This window comes from Prosopis cineraria, unplaced genomic scaffold, assembly GCF_029017545.1.
Source record: "Prosopis cineraria cultivar Desert tree isolate PC_DT_omini unplaced genomic scaffold, ASM2901754v1 PC1, whole genome shotgun sequence".
Lineage (NCBI taxonomy): Eukaryota > Viridiplantae > Streptophyta > Magnoliopsida > Fabales > Fabaceae > Prosopis > Prosopis cineraria.
In genome coordinates this window covers 12,954,251-12,978,253 of record NW_026555332.1, presented here as the reverse complement: position 1 = coordinate 12,978,253, position 24,003 = coordinate 12,954,251, and the positions used below count along the sequence as shown (strand labels likewise).

General features: G+C 30.8%; 1 pseudogene; it reads right to left on the bottom strand.

The window, feature by feature from the left end:
- Positions 1–1,267: 1,267 nt before the first annotated feature.
- Positions 1,268–16,800, bottom strand: LOC129316652 (UDP-glycosyltransferase 83A1-like; annotated as a pseudogene).
- Between the last annotated feature and the right edge of the window lie 7,203 nt (positions 16,801–24,003).

Genomic DNA, 24,003 nt, shown 5'->3' with positions numbered 1-24,003 from the left:
TTATGAAAGATATGTTTACTAGTAATAGAAAGAACAAATCAAAAGAAACATACAAAAAAAGTAAAGGTTTGGTGAATGTATTAATTGCTACAACAACATTATGCACAAAATGCAACAAATTAAAGAGTTTATCACTTCATGCTAGCCGCCAACTTCGAATAAAAGAAACTTACGACCTTCATCAACAATTATATAAACAAGCGCCAATAGTTATAAAAAGTTATAAATTATTACTCTACTTGTCTCAAATTATAAAATATTTTTTGATAAAATTATACATACCAATAAAGTTTGTTAAATACATTTTACAATCTTATTTTTTAAAGATAAAAGTATAATCTTTTAAAGATGTCCTCCATTTATTAAAGAATATTAAAGAGAGAGAATATATAGGAATAATAATATTAAAGAAATTATTAGTGAAATCTCATTTTTATCAAAGTGTCTTCTATTTTAGAATGTCAAATTTCCTCTAAAAATATCTTATAATTCGAGATAGAGGTTGTATAAAATATTAAGTTGTATGATGAATTAAAAAATTATTTCTAACAGAAATAAAAATAAAAATTAATCTAATAAGATCTTCAAAGATATATAACATATGTTAATCCATTGTCTTATGGTGCAATAGAAGCACAATATGGAAACATTGCTGATGTTGTTGTTGGTGTCTTATAGTTAAAGTATATGCTTACTCTTCTCGTTGGCACTCCACTGATTTAGGTGGATAATTCTGGGACAGTAGCCTTGGCTGAGAGCCCAGTTCTCCACTGAAAATCAAAACACATTGAATTATATCTTCATTTTGTTATAGAGAAAGTTTCTAATGGATTGCTGAATTTTTGCTATGTTCGTACTTTAGAACAAGTCGGCGCTATTTTTAATTTTACAAAGCCTATGCCTTCTGCCCCATTTACATATCTCCATCAAAGATTGAGTATTTTTGGCTCTGAAGATGTTTCCGCTAATTCACAACAGTTATTGTTCATTTATTTTGTTTGTAATGGGGTGGATGTTAGAATATTAGTTTAGGCCCAATACATAAGGCCCAATAGGTCCAGTTGGTCATGTAAGTGTGTTTCTGTTGCAATGGGTTCAGTTCAGTTGATTTTGATAAGCTGGCTTTGGTGACAAGTTCATAAATAATACAGAAGTGATGTACTCAGTCAATACACAAATAAGATCGTATCATTCTCATATTCTTGTCTCTCTCTCTCTCTCTCTCTCTCTCTCTCTCTAATTCTTACATCATCGTACACTAAAACAAACCTAACAAACAGAATTTTAAGAAGAAAATGTATTAAAAATTTTGCAAGAAATCTAAATACTGCGCTCTAAGTTCACATGCCATCATTATCATTCCCTGGCCAGTAAATAAAATTCTTGAAATATAAACACTTTTCCAATTCCCAAACCCTTAACAAATATATATATATATATATATATCAATATCATCATTCCTTCGCCCAATTAATAAACTTGTCGAGATTCTCTGAAGATCGACCACCTTCAGCAACATTTTTTTAGGACGATCTCTTTCCATTTCAAAGACCTCTCTCTGATTTCTTCATCCCCAAGCAACTTCTCTGCCTTCTTCTTTATCTCTTCCCTGGTTATCACCCCATTCTCATCCTTGTCAAACCCTAAACCAATCTTCCACACATTACAAACATACTCTTTATCTTCAAATTGATCAATGAAGAATGGCCAACACAAGAATGGCACACCAATGCACACACCATCCATAGTAGAATCCCAGCCACAGTGGCTAACAAAACAAGCCACAGAAGGGTGATTCAGTACCTTCCTCTTTGGAGCCCAATTGATGATTTTACCCTTCTCACCTTTAAACCCTTTTGGGAACACATAATTACTGTTAGGCTTGTTTGTGTAGCTAGGACGCACGACCCAAAGAAAAGGCCTGTCTAAAAGAACAAGTCCGAGTGCGAGTTCTTTGAACTGGTTCGGGTCCATTACTGCTAAACTTCCGAAGGAAACATAAATCACTGATCGAAGTGGTTGCTGGTCGAGCCAATCGAGGCAGGTTTGATCTTCTTGCCAGAATGAAGAACTTGTGTTTTGGTCATCAGGTAATAATGGGCCGATTGGTAGGAATTTTGGTTATATTGAAAAAGCACCAGGTTCGAGCTCGTAGGTAGTGTTGCAGAGCCACCATTGTCCTAACCTTATTAAGGTTTGTGCCTCTTGTAACATGAGGCCAAAGAAGGACTTGCCTAGGGTTGTCCATGGCAAGTTTGCCGGTTCCATGAGAGGCATGTCGAGGGAAAGCTGAATTTTCTCGTTCTTGTTTGGGAGACCTGCATGAATTGCCCAATGAACCAATAAAATTACTTAAATCTAGTGAATTGATCTATATATATTTACATATAATATAAGGATTCTAACAAATCATAATATTATGAATAGCCTAGCTCATTTCTTAAAACTACAGTGGACCAGATGTAGACTGGACATATAAAATAAGATAGTGGTAACGGGTAAGTGATCGATGAAAACACTTGAAATTGACTCAAATCATGTCACTATTTATCTATATTCACATCACTGAGGTTTGTTATTAGCTATCAAGTTGTTTTAGATCAACAACATGCATATGCCTACCAAGTATACAATACATGCATGATGCATGCGGGGCGTACTCAAGTTGATACTAACCCCAAACCCCCCCACTAGTAGGGGGGGGGGGGGGACTACCTGTTTCTGCATGGATATAATGCTCTGTCTCATCGATTTCTTCTTTGATCCTCCCACCTCCTTATCCCATAAACAAACAAAAGCCCACTTCTTACTTCATTGCATATAATATTAGGTAATATGCATATCATACTAAAACACACACACACAATAAATTATATAATTCTTCCGGTGCTTTATAGAATATATATTTTATTAATTTATTAAAATATTTTTGTTGATAAAGATTAACCTTTCATTAATAAAAAAGAATGATACTACTATTATTTACACACACACATTTTTTCGGATCCATATCAGTTATTATATATTTTTCTCTTTGAAGTAAATCATTAAAAAAATACATATTCATTATTATAAAAATCGAGCATTTGTATTAATACATACTTTTGTTATTTAATTTTCTTAAAGTATTAATTAAGAGCATTTTGTTTATGCCAAATATTTTTTAAAATTTATATCTTATATATATATATATATATATATTGATTCAATCTGTTTATTAAATTTGAATACTTATCATATTCCCTCCAAATCATCAATGTCTAGTGGTGCTAATTAATTTTACGCAATTTATTATTGAAAAAATTTAGGCAATATATATATATATAGATTTAATCCATTTTTTAAAGTAAATAAGAATAATTCAATTTTAAATTGAAAAGGTAAAAATATTAATGATAAGAAAGAGTTATAGATTTCGTATAAAAAAAAAGAGTGAAAGAGTTATAGATTAAGTGATGAGTTAAAAATCATATGATTTTGTTAAAAATACAATTTAGTATTATTATTTAATTTTTAAAAAAAAATAGATTAATAATATATTTATCATTTGAAAAAAAATAAAATTGGCCCCCCTTGAGTTCAAAGGCCGGTTCCACCCCTCGATGCATGTATTTCATAGATTACACATTGTGCGTCTTTTTTTGTTGCGTTAGTGCACTCTTGGTCTTATATATATAATACTGATTTGCTAAACATTAATCCGTGAAAAAGTGTTAGATCATCATGCAATGTAAGGTTCGTTCAATCCTTCCTTACAATGGTGTTTTGTGACGACAAAGAAACCAAATTAAAGCACCACTGCTCTAATGAAAAGACAAGTTATATATCACTTCTCAGTTATATATTTATATATATATATATATATGTAGTCATATTTCTCAATGTTATAGATAGCTGGATTTTCTTTCTCAAGTCTGCACCATAAAACTTCCTTGATGATGCTAACTGATATACTTTTGATTAGAAAGGGAAACTACTAGATGAAGTTATATATATATATATATATATATATAAGCAAATCAACATATTAGAAATGAACTCTTACCAGTTTCGGGATCGATAACCCCATCATCAATCAGCCTTTGGACGCAGGCAAGGGAGGCCATGCAAGTAGCAGTGCAGGACACAACACAGCGCCTTTGATTCCCAGCTTCTGAGCCACTTCTAAAGCCCATCCCATATTCATACTAACCACAATGCATGAGATCTTACTATCCTCACCTTCGCCATCATTCACATTTTCAATGAGCTTTGGGAGCTTCTCAGGCATGGTGCTCTTGATTAATTGCAGAAACTCTATTATGTTACTTCTGTCGTCTTCTTCACTCGAACCATCTGGCAGCGTCACAGTCTTTATCAGACTATTATTGTTACCGTGCTGGAGGTGGTGGAAAGAACTTGCTGCTGCAGCCATGGCTCGCTTTTGAGTGAACTCCGTGTTGAGAAAAGTGACCTTGCACCCTTCTTTGGTCAAAACCTGAGAGAACTGCATCAGAGGATTCACATGTCCCAGAACTGGGAAAGGTATCACAAGAAAATGAGAATTCTTGTTGATCGCTGTCTCTGATCTGTAGAGAAAGCAGAGAGACGAAGATTGGATTTTGAAGGACGAAGTTCTTAGTGTAGAATTCTAAGCAGATAATTCACGTGATGCATGAAGTTGTTTCTGTGATCAATGGATTGGTTTCTGGCGCTTGCCAAGGTGTGTCTGTATATATTTATATATATTACCTGGGAAAGTAATAATAGTCAAGGCTGAATTAGGTCTTACGTATTATCTGACTTCAGACTTGCGCAAGGGATGATGAAAATGTTGACATCTTGAAAAAACGTGACAAAATTTTCTTTGATCGATAATGAGGTAAAATTGCAGTACTTCGATTTGTGTGCTCTATGATGTTAGGATAAATTAATTTAGGATCTCGAAGGAATTAATTGAATTTATCACTTTATTTGGTTCCAGAGAAGGGAAAGGATGTTAATGGAAAGGAGGAGAGGGACCTTGTTTGGTTTGAGAAGAAAAGAAAAATAATTATATATCAACAATTATACTTTTATTTTATTAAAATTATTTTCCCTTACTTTTTAAACTATCTAATAAAATATACTTGTGAATTAAAAAAAAAGGATAAAAATGCGTTCCTCTTTTAATAATAAGCTATGGCATTGAATATATATATATATATATAATGAAATTGGGCCAATTAGAACTTGTAACATGCAATATTAAAATTATTAAAATTTTTATAATTTAATAAGTATTTATTTTAGTAATACAATATTAAAAATAAGGATAATTAATAAAAAAAGGTAATTTTCTAACATGAACTTTTTAAAAAATATTTTTAAAAAAATCACAATCTAAAAATTTTAAATATACATTGTCCATAATACATCTAGCTAGTCAATTAATAAAAATTATAAAATTTTTATTATTAAATGTGGATCTTCATATCAAATTTAAACAGTCCATATTGATGATCATATTTTTTTCATATGTTTTTCAATTTTTTTATAATTTTTTATTTTAATAAATATAAAATAAAAATATTAAATCTAAATCATCCAAATTTCTTGAAGGTGCAGAGGAGGAGAGGTGCGGAGAAGAGAAAAATCCATGTCCGTTTATTTTTGCAAAGGGCCATTTTTGGATTATGAAAATATGATATGGGTAAATTGTCCAGAACTCAACAAAATTATACCCTTCCTTCCATCGCCCCTCCATTTTCAATATCCAAACATGATGAGGGGAGCAAAATCTCTCTCCTCCCCTGCCCCAAAATCAAACAAGGGTGTACTACCTCAGAAATGTTAAAGTCAACGTAAAGTGGTGGCTTTTCTTATATAAAATATAAATGCTTATAAATTATTTTTTTATTTATAATTTTAATAAATAAATAAAGGTGGTATTTTTTTAAATGAAATGCTACTAAAGCACATTTCTATAGTAATAGTGAGAGTATTTTTATCCATAGCTCGTAGCATGAAATTAATATAATTTAATTATGATTGATGAATCTTAATACTAAAGATATATAATATAATTTATATACAATGCCTTAAAGTCATTTGACCAAACCATGACTAACATATATTCCCTTTGACATCTCAAAATATAAAGTACTCTGAGCAAAGTTATTAAATTTATAAGTTTAAGTAAACTCATTACATGATTGTAAACACAAAATGTAAACTTGGACTGTAAACTTATAAAAGTTTACTTTTATTAAAAAATAACCTTTAAAATAATCTTTAAAAGTATATGATTAAATATTTAAAATATAAAATATGATCATAATTTAATTTATATATATTTTAAATATAAATAACTGAAATTAAATCTATCTATATCCATAGATTATTATACTCAATATAGAAATATCAAAATAAGGCAACTTATTTTTGGTATTTTTTTGTTTTCTTTTTGTATTAATATTAGTTTTTGTTTGTTTAGTTTTATATTTTATTGAACCAAATCCTATCACTTCTATAAATCAAATTCTACATAATATATACATATTTTGCACAACGAATTTATGAGTAGATTGCCATAATTTTATAAATTAGAAACATAAAAGCGGTAAACTCAGAGAGTCAACTCATGAATTTAACCGAGTTTTATCTAATTCAAATTTATAAGCAAGTTAATAGGATTTTGCAAGTTAAAACCATAAAAATGATAAACTCATAAAGTCAACTTAAAAGTTTAACAACAATGACTATGATAATATTAAAATTTTATTAAATAGGCTTACTATAATATTACCATTTCTCTCTATTTAATACTAATTAAGTGTAGATTTAAGATTATGAAATAAAGGGTATATTTAAGTTTGTATTTTTATTTTTTAAAAATAAAATTATTAAATGTATTTAATAAAATTTATTGATATATAAGATTTTATTTAATAATATTTTATAATTTGAAACTGAGGGAATATGAATCATCAGGAATAGTCAACGAACAAAGCTATTGCTTTTTCTTCTTGCTTTTTGTTTTTTTGGCCAAACGTAAGTCCACATTATTACAAATCTATTGCTTCTTGCTAGCCGCTAACTTTGAATAGGTTCAGAAACTTCTGAATTCCAACCTCTATCAGGAATTTCAAAAATCATGATTAATAATTAGTAATTGTTATACACTCTAGAATCTTGTCTTAATTATAAGATAAAGTTATCAAACTTCACGATTTTTAAAGAATGATGGTTAATATCTTAAAACTTGTAAAAAATACTTGACAATTTGCTCTTCACTAACATTAATCACTACATTAAAGTATATTTAATAATTACAATTTGGTACAATTAAGGAAGACAATATTGGAAAAATTAAATTAACTACATATTTTCCTTATATTTAAAACCAAATTAAATGAGATCCTAAAACTTTGTTTTATAATTAGGATGGGGGAAGTTTATGCTCATGAACGAGTAGCACGTTGTTATTAATAAGCAGGGTAAAAGGACAAAAATATCTAATAAGTGGTTAGCTAGAAAAATTCAATAGTCTAAAGTAAGAAAAATTAAAAAAATACTCATAACGTTACTAAAGTTAATGCAAAAGTAACCAAAATATTAACTTGCCCTAACATTCATTAGTCGTCGGTGTTAAATGTTGATTATGCTTGCCACTTATTAATATTTGCTAATATGAAAAAGGGGTAAAAATACCCATGAAATCGTACGCCAAGAGTATCTAATATTCTAAAGTGAGAAAATGACATGAGTACCCCTATCATTACTTTAATTGCCCCTTTTTTAATCCACGTTAGCAAACATTGATAGGTGGCCAGCAAGCATAATCAGCATTTAACATCATAAACTAACACACATTAGAGCAAGTTAACGATTTAATCACTTTTGAAGCAATTTTGATAATGTTATGAGTATTTTTGTCCCATTTTTCTCACTTTAAGTTACTGTATGCTCCTAACCAACCACTTGATGGGTATTTTTGCCCTTTTATCCAAATAAATATAATACAAACACATGGACAATAGTTTTGTTTTTTGCCATCAAATTTAATCTCCCAAGAGAAAATTCTTGAGCTCTTATATGCTTTTTCTATCATTTTTATGGATAATGTCCGTCTAGAAATCGTATTTAGAAAATTCGTTTCTTGCATGCCATTAAACTTTTATCGACTAATATATTATATACTATTATATATATATATATATATATATTGGATGCAACTTTAGTTTCATAGGTGCATAGGCATGCAATATTATCAGCAATTAAAACACTATTATATATATATATATATGAAGTTTCTTTTTGGTCTGAACATTATATGGGATGTTGGAGGGTTGAAAAGAACTCCTCTCGTCAATTCATTCACTTAAAAAAGAAAAATGGAAACACTTTAAGAAATTTTTTAGTCATTATTTTTTCCATTCTATTTAACTATCTAAAAACATGGTAAAGTTTGTGCTTACGTTTAGTATGATCACTCCATGGGAAAGGGAAAAAAAATTATCACAAAAAATTGAAAGAAAACTTATGTAATTTATATTATATTGTTATCATTATTAATTATTACACCCATCTTTAATTTTTATCTTCTTTTATTTATATCCAATTAAATATTGACATGGTTTCAATTTTCATTTGAACTTTCGGCCAAATTGAACAAAAATTCCATTCATTAGAATCTTGAACGGTTGTCGTACTTCATCAATTGTTTGTGCAATCTGGGTTGGTCCAAACAATTGAATACGCTTGAAAGCCGTATAAGTTTCTTCTTGTGATCCTTTGCTGGCAATGTGCATGCGTAAGGCATATTGAAATATTTAGCCATTAAAGGCATTTTCGAGAGCCATCCTAGTTTGACAAATTAGAAATAGTCAAGAATTTGCATGATAGTTTGAATAGGGACTTTGTTGATTGTTCTTTGTTGTGTGTTAAAATGATTGATGTTATGAAACATTACTGTGATTATCACCTTATTTTACTTTCTTGGGCAAATTTGAAGGGTCTTGATCATTATCTTGCTTTGCTTGCTAATTGTACATGTAATAATGATAAGATTTGTACTAATTGTTTCATGAAATATATTTGTCTTGTAGAGATATCTTACTAAAGCTGATAAAATAAGCCGAGCCCATTTAAGCCTTAAAATAGAAATAAATTTCAAGTTTAAAAAAGCTATCCTTAATGTACCTAAAAATAAAAGAACCGACCATTTCAGGCCTTATTATTTTTTAAGAAAGAAAATTCAGGTAAAAATACAATAAAAAAAAACATCAAGTACTTCTCATAGTTCAAGTGTCTTATCAACAGCAACAATTACCTTTGATAATACATTTGATGTCTGTTTTAAATACATTGTTAATTAAATTTGTTTTTTATTTTTTTTACTTTATTATTTAAGTGATATTTCTCTAGTCCTTCACAAATTATAATGCAAGATTATCAAAATATTTATGCCAATATAGATTATTTTTCTATGGAATAGTCTGAATTAGAGAAGTATCTGGTGGACCAATACTAAATCTCATAATTTGAAAGAATTAGATGTTGAACTAGTGGAGGAACAATCAACATCAATTTCCAATTCTTTCAAGGGTGATTGTTGATATTCTTAATATTTCAATCACTGCTATGGCTAATAAAACTTTTAGTATTGGTTTGAAGTTCTCTTCTTTCAAATAGTGTTAAGGCTATTGTTTATACTCATAATTGGTTGCACGTTTTGATGACGTTGCTATGATAGTGGATTTTGATGTTTAATTAAGCTTTATAGATTTGTTGTGGATTTACTTAAAAATTTATTTTTTAGACTTAATTTCATGTGTAATAGCTTTTTTTTGGATTATAAATGTGTTTATTAGGTTTTTAAATTTAAAAAAGAAAAAAATAATATTAGGGTCAAGGCTCGCAAGGCTAGCTCTTAAGCTTTGAGGGCCAAGGTTGGGTTTTGAAAACAAGAGACCTAAAGTATTTTAGGCTTTTGGGGCTCAGCCCTTTTGGGCTTAGCCTTTTAATGGACGGCCCTAATTTTCAGCTCTGATCTCGACCATGTTAAGTAGTGTGAATATGCATATTGTTGGTAGAATGATCATTTAGAACATGAAAATGCATTCTAGGGCTATTATTTGTGGATGACGGTGCATTTGCATAGCAAAATGATAAAATTGTTAGTTCTTGTTCTAATGCACTATCTCTTGATTCTCATTCACATACTCTGGATGATGTTTCAAATCGCAATTATGAATTTCGCATGGTAATTCAGTTTTGAGGGCTTCAAATACACCAAAGTCACACATATACACTTCTAGTGGCTCTAGTTCACTAGTCTTTGAATTATTTTTATATAAATGTCTAATTATGCTAATACATAATTTAACAAATTGTGTTATTTTCACCTATTAAGACAAAAACAACAATATTAACAAGTTTTATCTACCTAAGTGGGGTTGGCTACATAGATTGTTCAACGTCATTGTGCTCTATCATTAACTAAGCTTTTAAAAATGTTGTTAACTAAGAAGTTTTGTTCAACAACTTTTATAAGTATTTTTTTAAATCTTCCTCTACTATTCTTTACAAGGCTCAAGAATATTTGTACCACTTTCACCTTCGATGCCTCTAACAACCTTCTCTATACATATCTAAACAATTTCAAATGGTTTTTTAGCTACCATCTTCCAAACAATACATGCCACACTTACTTATATATATATATGTATGTATGTATGTATGATCATTTTAGATTTTCTCTTTTTGTGTATGCCGATACATCCATCTCAACATTTTCATCTCTACTACTCTAACTTTATATTCGTGTTGTCACTTTAAAACCCAACATTCATTATTGTATAACATGGCTTGTCTTATATTAGTTCAATAAAACTTCTTTTTAAGTTTATTAGATATCTTTCAATAACAAATAACTCATTTATCCTTTCCCTATTTAAACAATCCAACTTGTATCATATGTGCAACATCCCCATTAATTTTCCCATCATGTTGAGTAATTTCTCCTAAATATCTCTTTTTTTTTTTGGCTTGCGAATATGATATAATCTCTCAATCTCACTTCCAAATCAGTAATGACTAACCTATAATCAAAATTACAATGCAAATATTTTATCTTATTCCCACTCAAACGGAAACCCTTCAACTTCGATCCAAGGTCCTCCTCCATAACTCAAACTTGTAATTAATCTTTTTTCTTGATTCCGTAATAGCTCTTGAATATGCTCGGTTAGAATATCTAGAACCAGGTTAATTAAAGCATATATAACCTGGTCAAATAAGTAAGAGCTCAAAGATGATCCCTGTTGTAGGCTAGTCCTTATAAGGGAGTCTATTGTCTCACAGCTAGATGTTCTTATACTGTGGTTGTTTTCCATTCATACAGATCTTTTATAGCTTTAATATAGATAAGACAAACTCCTTTATTTTCCAAGGCGCTTCTATTAATTCAAATATTAAAATAAACTAAACGATTTTCAATAAGAAAAAAAAGAGAGAGAAATATTAAAACTTAAAAGGGCTAGTTCGGGCATGTTTTTAAAGGGATTACAAATGATGGGCCTAAAGCCCCTCATATACTAAAAATTTATCATTTTTTCAAGCCTGGCCCTATGTTAATTAACATATGTTACATATTTTTACCTCATTTTTCTTTGCTTCTTAGCACTTGTTTTGGAGTATTTTGGTCTAATTAAGTAATATTTGTGATTAGAGGGAAAAAGAATGGTTTTATAAAATCTTCGGGATTAATTGCAAATATTTTGGATTTTACTGAATATTATTTTTAATTCCTAAAATACTTTCCATTGAATTCTTTCATTTCATGATGTAAGATGTTACATGAAAAATAGATAAAGAAAGAGAATAAAATGATAAATTCATTTCTCCTATTTTCTTTTCTCCTTATTTTTTACCATTAGCTTTGACAATCACTCATTTTTCTCATTCTTATTTGATGACTTCAAATATTTTATTGAATTTATTAGTGTTTTTAATGTAATTGAAAGTCATTTACTTGAATTTTTCTAGCAAAAATATGATTAGAGCATTTTCGTGTAGAGAACTTTTAAGGCTTGGGCACCTCATTTTTGTACATTCTTCATCTCCAACAGCTGCAGAATGTCCAGAGAGGAGGGAAAAAGCCAAATGAAGGGTTGGAAAAGCTTGGATTTGGTGAAAAATCAAGGGTCTCATTCAAGATTGATCTGATTAAGCTTTTCTTCTCCTTCTTCTCTTTACTTTGCTGTATATATTGCTGATTTTGCTATCATGAAAGCCATGTGTGACTAATTTTCTTTTAATCTAAGGTAGCTATGAAATAATTTTTGGATTAGAGCATATTTGAACCATTTATTTGAGTTTAATATTAATTTTGTTTACTTAATCTTGTGCTTATTTATCTACTTAATGCTTAATCACCATTGAGTGTGAATTTGGGGGGTTTAGGTTTTGCCTTGGAAGAGAAAAATCTAAATTAGACTATTAGATTGAGTAATGTAGGATTAAAATTTATTTTAATCTGCCAATAGGATGAGAATATACCATTGGACCCATATAATCATATTAGAGTAGATTTATGCTTTTTTGCCTTTTGGATAATTGTGTAAGGAATAGCATATTAATTCAAGAGAGAGGTGTAATTAATCAAAAAATAATCATTCCTATTAATATTCTAGATTATCAAATTTATATTTAGTAAATTATTTGGATAATTGCATGCTCTATGAATTGAAGAAGGGATTAGCCACCCTAGCTTGCCTTGACTATTTGTAGTTGTTGGGATTTTAATCTTAGTGCATTCATTTAATTTTAATTTTTTATTTTGCAATATCAAATTCAAATTTTGTTTTGCTTGACTTAAATAAAAAATGGAGAATTTATTACTTAATTATCAATTAACTTGATTCTTTATGAGATTGACTTTAATTTATCATGTATTATTTTTATGATCCTTACACTTGCGAAATCCATTACATAATTTTGTGCATCACCATTCACGTTCATTTTTATCCTTCTTCCACCAATTCCATTTTCCTCTTCTTTCACCAATTCAATTCCCATCACGTGCTCACCAATATGTAGAAATAAGAATCAGCTCCTTAAATTAGACATTCACATTTTACTCCTCTCATTACCGCTTCTCTTCAGAGATGTGCAGATTTTCATTTTCTCTTCTTTCTCCACTTCTCATCTGTTTCTTCTTTCTTCCACCTCACTCTTCTTGATCATCACATGCTCTCCACTAACTCAAATCTAGTTGATCAATTTATTGCTCACAATATCCGATTCAAAACCTCTAACACAAAATTGGTCTTCTCTCAATTTTCCATCACCATTGCACAGCAATTCTTTCTTCCACATGGCCGAGCTTTTCCAAGTATTTGGAGCTAAGTTGGAAGCAATGAAGCAAGGCTAGAGGAGTTGGGTTCCAAGGAGCAAAGTGGATATGCATGAGTTATTGTTCTTCAAGGAGGCTAAGCAATTTTAATTCTAGTTTTCTTCTCTACTATAGTTGCAATTTGCCTAGATTTCCTAATTTGGGTTGGAGGATTGTAACTAGTGCACTTCAAGTGTTTGATAAAATGCTTGAGACATTTGATCCAAGAGAACTTGTATTTTGGCCACAGGAGTGTTGGGTTCTTTGATAGAAATTTTGATCTTCATTGTTATATTCACATGCTTGTCTTGTTCTAGAATAGGTGCAATATATTAAATTGTGTGATTGCATTATTTAATCACTAGAAACTTAATTTGGATTTAATCAATTGGTTAATTTCAAATTATGTATTATTTGTGGTTGTTTCTAATATGTTCATTGCCAATTTACACATTACGAGCTTAATGAATCAAGTCTAGCTCTTGTCATAAAAATTCTATAACTCTAGGATCGTATGATAACTATGCTTGTTTGGTTCAAATAGTTATTTAGATTACATATACTATTAAAAAAATAATTTTTAGCGGCAACTTTTAACAATGACAAAGTTACCACCAAAACTGGACCTTTGTCAATGCCAAAAATCACAACTAAAACTTGATTTTTAGTGACAATTTTTAAATTTCATCACCAAATGTCCACTTTTGTTATTGCCAAAAGTGGACCTTTGGTGGTGATATTGTGTCACCATGAAAATTTGATTTTTTGCTGTAACTTTTAAATATCATCGCCAAAGGTCCACTTAAAAGTTGTCTCCACAAAAAGTGAACCTTTGGCGGTGATTTTTAATAGTTGTTATAAAAAAAAATTAACAGTGACACTTTGTTACCTTGAAAAATATTTTCATCAAAAAAATTTATACAATTACTTTTTGATGGCAACATTTGTTGTGGCTCAAATACTTTCAAAAAAAAGTACATATAATTTTAAATTATATCAAATAATTATAAAATTATAAGGAAAAACTTTCTTATGAACTATTTAAAATTAAATAAAATCATATAAAAGATATTTATGAAATTAAATTTCTTATTTTATATGTAGAATGAGAAGTAAATTATATATATGATCAAGAAACAAAAGAAATAATAATGAAGATGTGTTAAGTTTAATATTAAATTATATTCTAATTTTTTTTATACATAATATTGTTTAGAGATATATAGCTCATGTTTTTTAAGAAAGATCTTATTAATCTAGTATTTTAATATAATATAATTAAAATCTTGATGGATGAATAGTTTCAATTATAATCAGAATAAGTTATATATATAAATAGTTACTTACATACAAATACATAAATGGAAATGGGATGTTAAATTTACAGGTCTTGCGAGATGCAAATGGTATTATAAACTACTTAACACAATAAGTACTTGATCCTTTAGTTTAGTGTACACATAGTGTCTACTCTTTCTGTTGAGCTTTAATGACTTTTTGACAAGGATGTCATGTTTAGGTTTCCATTGTTATGAAAAAAAGAAGAAGAAGTTATTAATAAGATTTTTATAACAAATTATTACTGAAAATAATATGAAAAATTATTCAAACCTCCTTGTTGTTATGAGGTAGAGAATAATTAGAGGTTAGCTAGATTAATCATATTTGAGATCCTTGTAGTTATTTTATATTGTAAATATTATTAGTATTCATTAAAAATTCAAAATTATTCAAAAGACTATTAACAAAATTTATATGGTTAAAATTAATTTTTTATTAAAATATTTTTAAAGATAATTGAAAAATTGTAGATAGCATTTATTTTTAATAAAAGAAGGAGAAACATTTAAATTGGGAGAAGATAAAAATTTAATCATTTATTTATTAATTTTTGAGAAAAATATGGAGAAGATAAAAGTAAAAGATATTTGACATAAACTAATATAACACACATATATAAATCAATTTAAACTTAATTATTTTCAATTTACCAATTGGTTAAAATTTTTATGAGAAAATTATTTAATTTTTAAAATTTGTTTCATGTTAAGTTATTTTCCCTGACAAAAATAATATTTTCTGCTAAGAAAATAATATTTTATTAAATAAATAATATATATATAGTCATATAAATTATTTTACCATATTAATAATTGAAAATAAAATAAAATATATGTAAATATTTTTAATAATACATTATTATTTGATATATATGTATATAGTTAAATGATATATATTTAATTTTTCATATATATAATAACTACTTGCACATTTTAGTTTAACTACCAAAGAAGAACTTATTTCACCAAAAAAAAAAAACAAGAAGAAGAACTTAAGACTTGGGAGGTGGACATCGAGGGCTAAAATTTTAGTTTTGACACATTTTGTACTAAATATCTGATCTGGCGTGTGTTGGCAACATGGCGTGATGTGGCATGAGGAGGCGCACACGTGGGGAGATGTGTAACATCTTGATCTTTACATAACAAATAAAGTATAAAACTTGACTTTTACTGATGATTTTAAAATAAAAATTTATATTATTTTGAGGTTTAAAACTTAAGAAAGGAATTTGTATTTGAGGTTATTTTGGATCGGTAACATAGTTAAGTATTTAATTATGAATTAAAGTTGACCTAAAGTCATATAAGATATATTAATTAGGTTAGCTTAAGATATAATTTAAAGAAAAAATAAAAAAATAAAATAGGAAGTAAAATAAATAAACTATAAAACAAGAAGAAAGAAAGAAAAGAAATAGAGAGGAAAGAATTAAAACAAGGGGGTGCAAGAGGCAAACGTGGATGAAGGAACAAAATAGAATGAAAAAAAAAATAATAATAAGGGAAGAAATGGATGGAGAAAGGGAGATGGTGGGACCCACATATTCATTAAATACCCACACCCCATCTGTATTTCAAACTACTGTTTTGAAAACCAGATTGGACCGGTCAGTCGGACCGTCAACCGGTCTGGTTTAAAGGAAAAAACCGTTTTAAAAGTTGAGTCAGTTTGAGCCGTTTCAAATCGGCAATCAGACTGAGAACCAGAATCAAGTTGAGAACCGGATTTGGTTTTCAAAAACCGGACTGTTTAAAATTTTTTTTATCAATTTTTTTTAAAATGACTAATTTTTTTAATCATTTGATATTATATTGTATCATATGGCTTGTTAAGTCATGATAAACTTAAAATATTTGATTTTTTTTAATTTAAATAGCAATTTCATATGTATTTCTTATATTTAAATTATTATATACATATATAATTTTTTTTAATTTAATTATTACGTCACTGGTTGGACCTCCAACCGGTTGAATCATGCGAACTGTGAACCGCTGACTTTTCCGATTCAATGTTCGGTTCAGTTTTGAAAACATTGTTTCAAACATGTTCTGAGTCTCTCGAGCATCATCTTCTTCTTCCTTCTCTCCAGTCTGCATAGGTCGCCATTTCTAGGTAAGTTTGAGCTTTTTCAGCTCATTTAGATGTACAAAATAGTATTTAACAAGACTCTCTCTAGATTGCTCTCTCTTGGTATCGTGCCAGTGTGCTTTCTCCTTCATGGACGACCAAAGTCATCGAAAAATTCTTCCAGATAGGCCACCAGATGATTCTCCACTTGAGTCTGAAAAGAAAAAGTTAATGGATGAACCTGAAGCTCCCATTAATGATGCTCTTATAGATGACTCCATGGTAGGGGCTTCTGAAGCTTTTGGAGAAAACCTTCTCGGGATACAAAAAGACACCAACAATGGTGAGCTGAAATGCAAGTAAGAACAGAAACAAGGTTCCTTTAGGGACTCTTTACTTGGCTACAATGAAGTTGTAAACAGTAGCAAAATCATTCAAGATGAAGATTTCTTACTTGATGACGATGAAATCAACTAGACTCTGCTAGCAACCACTGACGAAATAAACAAGTTGAAACACCTATACCCAGAAGTCCCCTACAAAAGAAGAATTCAATGAATGGTGCAGACCCTAGAATAAGGCATTGATCATCACAATTCTGGGCAAGAGATTCAATGTTTATGATCTCAAAGACTACTTAATCAATCTCTGGGATGTCAAAACTTTTGAGCTTATTGATTTACCCAACAATTATTTTGTTGTGAGATTCAAAGATGTTGAACAGGAGATGGCTCACTACAAGAAAGTCCACTACGAAGGTGGTGTGGTAGCACTACCTATTAGTTCAACATTGGACTCCTTACTTTGATCCCATTCACAACCCACTAGGGAAGGTGGCCACCTGGGTCAGAATGCCCAACATTCCCATGCACTACTACAACAAAAATTTCACCTTTAAAGTAGGTGAAAGAATTGGGAAACCTCTAAAAGTGGATATGAAGACTCTTTCTCATTTTACTGCAAAAGATGCTCAATTAGAAAGGGGATGTTTTGCCAGGTTATGTGTCAAACTTAACATCCAAAAAAAGCTTATTCCTAGAATCATAGTTGCTAATGCAGTATTTAATATGATGTATGAAGGTTTTAATCAGATTTGTTTTGCTTTTGGGCACTACGGGCATCATAGAGAGAACTGCCTTTATTATAAGTGCAACAACTCACTAAGTAACCAAGCAAAAAATTCTAGTTCCATTATGCCGGTAACCATTCCGGCGAAGAAGTACCCCAACGCGGACCAATGACATGGGTCCTAGAAGCTACCTCCCAAACCTAGTAAGCCTCGATTTTTGAGACGTGATAGACAACCCGATGTCAAGCATGAACCGCGAAAAAGCAGCAAGCATACTTATGCAAGGAAAGAAGATAACTGGTCAGCAGCCTCAAGATACCAGGTTCTTGACAACTTAAAGGATAAGGCCTGCTTGTCAAAAGATTTTTAGAAAAATGAGCAAGCATATCACAGACCTTCTACAGGGAATGGGAAAGAAATTATCGCTCTTGGTGAGAAAGTCTCTGACGAGAGTAAAAGCTTGAATCTACACACCTCGGGTAGTGGAGGGAGACAGAGATCAAGAAAAACCAAAAACAACCTATAAGCCAACGGGCAAAAAAAGCTCAAGCCGAATAGGCTATCCAAAATGGGCCAACCTCTCAAAATTGATGAAGCTGTGGATTGGTCATTCGTCAAACCGGAGCTCCATTGTCGTCCGTATTATACATTGCTTAGCGGTGTTTCCTCCTCATTCCACCACAGTATCATTGGACGGAATGTCTAGGTGCTTACATTTCTGAGGCTCAATCTCAATTCTTTACTAAAATCAAATCTATCTTTGACATTAATTATTAATTATTAATTAATTAATTAAAATCATGTCGTTTTTGAAAAGTACATAAAGTATATATTTCTCTGAAAAAAAAATAAGAACAAACATATTTCATGTTTTACTCGTATTTTATTATAAGTATTTGTATTTTTTATAGCATTCTAAATCTCTCTGTGAACAAAATATAAAAATTTTGAAAGAACCTAAAACATTAAAAAATAAAAATATAAAACTTTAAAATAATAAATATAATGTAAAGATTAATAACAAAATGAGTACGTAGATTAAAAATCATATTTTTGCAAAAAGATAAATAAAGTATGCAGTCCATTTAATTTTAAATCCTATAAACAAAATTAGACCTCGGTGGAGCCACATTTTGCACCCAAAAGGAAATGGATATGAGATATCGGGGATAGCCGAAAGCCCCAAACTTTGCATCCAGCATCATCGTCACGACGCTGCTTCTGGAGTTTCTAGCTCCTCACGCCACCGCGGACACTGCACTTCCGTCATCGGGATCCACCATGGCGATGCCGCACCGCGGACCGTCTCTTGATCTCTGGGCCGTTCTCTCCGAATCCAAGCGCATCATCAACGCTCACTCTCGCCACTTCCTTGCTCTCTCCATCATCTTCCTCCTCCCACTTTCCTTCTCTCTCATCGTCTAAAAAAGAAGTGGGTAATAAATCCAATATTTTAGCACTTATAGGAAAAGGGCCGAATGTGAAGCTAGCCCAGAGGATTCACAATTTAGTCAGTGGACAAATGGAACAAATCCATCAGATCCGCTTAAACTCAACTGGCATGACCCAAAATTCAAATACTACTATTGTGAGGTAAAACAAATCCACTCTGTCCTACCTCCATCAAGCACCTCGGCTCTTAAGACAGTTCCACCAACCATGCAAGCTGGAAAACCTCCAGACGCTGCAACGCCTTTGTCGACAAAGGAAGAAAGTAAGGCGATGGTTATTTATATTGGATAAGGAAATACAGTAAAAGATTAAAATTTTAAAATTCTTATCCTGATATAGACCGAACGAATTCGTTTAAGTCAAGATTGATAGAAGAGTTACCTTTTAATTTTTTGAATATTTGGCACGTTCTCTTCACTAGTTTGGATCTCAGGAGCTGACAATTTAGATCTACTCCCTTTATTAGTATCCACACGAATAGCTCTCGAACTCAAATAACGTGCTAGCGCAATCAGCGTCCGTTCTTCTTTGAATGTTAATTTTCTTTTCTATAGGGTATTTCATGGCTCTCAGAGTGTTTTTGCCACCTGAACTTTTCTAACTCTCTATTTCCGCCTTCACAAGGACATCCCTATCTATATATAGCATATAGATAAGGGTTTTCGTCTTTCACTTAAAAGCTCACGAAAATTTAATTAAATTTATCTCATAAATTTAATACATAATATCATATCTAATTCGAATTTATCTTATAAATTTAAATTATAAAATTGACATGATACTCTCTCATATCATGTTAGTTATTAAATTTAATCTATCATATAAAATTAAATTTAAAAACTAACATAACATAACATAACATAGCATAGCATAATATGTATCACATATACACATTATATTATATGTATACACACAAATATATATATACACATATATATTTCAAATATCTATATATATATATATATTATTTATATTTAATTTTATATATCATATACATATTATATATATATATATGATATATATGTATATACATATATGGATATATATATATATATATTTCAAATATATATAATTATATTTTAAATTTTATATTTCATATAAATATATATATATATATATATAAATATTTATCAAATAAATATTCAAATATATATATATATATGAAATTCATTCACACTATATTACATTCATTGAATCTAGACATATTCTAGATTCAATGAACTTGAACATTATAGCTCGAATTTGGCTGTTCTTGTGTGTGACCTTATAGGCTCATATGAAATTGGCAGTAGGCTAATTATGCTATTAACCCATAAGTCACAAGTGACCTTTAGCAAGACATTACAACTACCCAATTCACATAGGGATTGATGATCCTATATAACCTATCATGTAATCATATCACATTCTTTTTATCACGTGATATTTCAGTCAAGTATGAGACATGGAATTGTCATTCTCCTTTACCTTACCGCTACTTTCTCGATTTCTGAGTAGACTGACAGTAGTAATGAAAAAACCCTTTCCATTATAGGATGGCCATACATTTTCTCAATCTTACTCATCGAGGGGCCCAGTAATATCTCTCACTTAATGTAAGGGAAAAATTTCATCTTGATCACTCATACTTCTCTGCATAAATATCACTAAACTCAATCATAACCTTTATGATCACTCGATCAAAGGTGACTTTTGACTAGGTCAAAGTTCAGTGGTCATCATGTAGGAATCCATGATGATCTCAGGTTAAAGGGCTTAGTGATATAGTTACATATAAGATATGCTTATGACTTGTACCATGCAACTTTCTCATAGCGGGTTGATTCAGCACCTTATACTCTTTCAAGTGCCTATGACTTTAATTTGTATCTCTATAATTAATCAAAGTCATACCAGTCTTGTTTCATCTATGATCCCTCAAAGATAATTGACTGGGGACATTTAGGACAATCACTATAGTTTGTCCAGGGATACAGTTATCATATTGAACATGCTATTGTCATGATAACAAAAGATAAATTCATTAAATAACAATATGCATAGTACAATGATTGGCCTTAGGGCACAATTTCCAACATCCTCCTACTTGCACTAGGTACAATCATTAATTTGTCTAATTCCCATTGTATTGACATGACATTCATGCTTTACCTATGCAAGAGGCTTTATAAGAGGATCAGCAACATTGTCTTCTCCTGCTACTTTGCATATTTTTATATCACCTCTATCATTGATCTCTTTGATAAAATGAAAATGCCTGAGTATATGCTTGATCTTTTAGTGTGACCTTGGCTCATTGCTCTGTGCAATTGCACTGCTATTGTCACAGAACAAGTTTATTGGATCTGAGATGCTAGGCATTAGTCCTAGTTTAGCAATGAACTTGTTGACCCAAACAGCTTCCTTAGCTGCATCTGATGCTGCTATATACTTAGCTTCTATTGCAAAATCAACTGTTGCACTCTACTTTGAGCTCTTCCAGCTCATTGCCCCAACATTTAAGGTGAACACATATCCTGATTGCAATTTAAGGTCATTTTGGTTGGTTTAGAAGCTTGCATCTGTGTAACCTGTTACAATTGGCTTGTCATCCAATCCACCATATACCAAAAATAAATCCTTAGTCCTTCTTAAGTACTTTAGGATATTCTTGACAGCAGTCTAATGATCTTTGTTAAGTACTGGTCATACTTAAGGCAAATGAAACATCCAATCGAGTGCACAGCATGGCATACATGATAGATCCAAATGTCGAGGCATATGGAACCTTACTCATGCAGTCTCACTAATTTTGTGTACTAGGACACTAGCCTTTGTTGATATGAATGCCATGAGACATGGGGATGAAACCCCTCTTTGAATCTTGCATACTGAACCTATATAGTATCTTGTCTATGTATGTGCTTTGACTTAGCCCTATCAGCCTTTTAGATCTATCTCTATAGATCTTAATCCTAACGATGTAAGTGGCTTCACCCAAGTCCTTCATAGAGAAATATTTTTCTAACCAAGACTTAACATTCTGCAAGGTAAGAATGTCATTCGTAATGAGTAGGATATCATCTACATATAGCACTAGAAATATAACTATGCTGCCATTAACCCTTTTATAAACATAATGTTCATTAATATTTTGAATGAATCCAAACTCTTTGATTACTTCATCAAACCATTGATTCCAACTCCAAGATGCTTGCTTCAATCCATAAATTAATCTTTGAAGCTTGCACACCTTTCCAGAGTCCTCTGGATGCACAAAACCTTCAGGTTGTGTGATGTACACTTCCTCAAGTAGACGTCCATTAAGGAATGCTGTTTTAACATCTGTTTGCCATATTTCATAGTCATAATATGTTGCAATGGCAAAGAGAATTCTGATTGATTTGGCTATTGCGATGGGTGAAAAGGTTTCATCATAGTCTACACCATAAGTTTAGGTGAATCCTTTTGCAACCAATCGTGCTTTGAAGACATTTACTTTGCCATCCATGTTATTTTTCTCCTTAAAAACCCACTTGTACCCCATGGTTTTTATTCCTTTAGGTGGATTGATTAAGGTCCACACCTTATTATCATATATGATTGCATTTCAAACTTCATGGCATTTAGCCATTTCTCAAAATTTGATCCCACTATGGCTTCTTAGTAGGCAGTTGGTTTATTATGTTCAATGAGTAACACATCATGACATTCATTAATTAAAAATCCATATCTCTAAGGATGATGCCGTGTCTTATCAAACCTTCATGAGTCTTGTGTTATTTGAGTAGGCTCATTTACTTCTTGTGAGTCTTCTCAGTTTTTCATTTGTGACTCTATGCTATTTTGTGGTTCTTGAATTTCTTCAAGATGTATCTTGCTCCCACTGGTTCTTTTAGAGATAAATTCTCTTTCTAGAAAGATACCATTTTGAATTACAAATACTTTGTTATCAGCGGGATTGTAGACTTAGTATCCCTTTGTTTCTTTAGGATACCCCATAAAAAGGCACTTTGTGGATTTGAGTGCTATCTTGTTTGAGGCTTATTTCTTAACATAAACCTCACTTCCCTAAATCTTGAGAAAAGACAAACTAGGTTTCTTCCCAATCCATATCTCATATGGCGTCTTCTCAATTGCCTTAGATCAAACACGGTTTAGTGTGAACGCCACTATTTCTAATGCATGGCTCTAAAAGGATGGTGGAAGATCTACTTGACTCATTATGGATCGAACCATATTTAATAGTATCTGATTTCTCTGCTTAGAAACACCATTCCATTGTGATATTGCTGGAGGAGTTAATTGTGAGACTATCCCACAACTCCTTAGGTGATCAATGAATTCTTAGCTCAAATATTCATCTCTTCGATCAGATCAAAGAGTTTTAATAGTCTTGCCAAGTTGATTTTGTACTTCATTTTGGAATACTTTGACCATTTCAAAAGATTCAGATTTGTGTTTCATTAGGTAGATGTATCCATATCTATTGTAGTCATCAATAATGGTAATGAAGTATAGATAACCCTTTCTGGTAGTTGTACTCATTGGTCCACATATATCTGTATGTATAAGTCCCAATAAGTCATTAGATCTCTCACTATGTCTACTAAAAAGTGCTTTTGTCATCTTTCTTAATAAACAAGATTCACAAGTATCATAAGATTCAAAATCAAATGAGTTGAGAAGTCCATCTTGATGGAGCTTAGAAATGCGTTTCTCATTTATATGG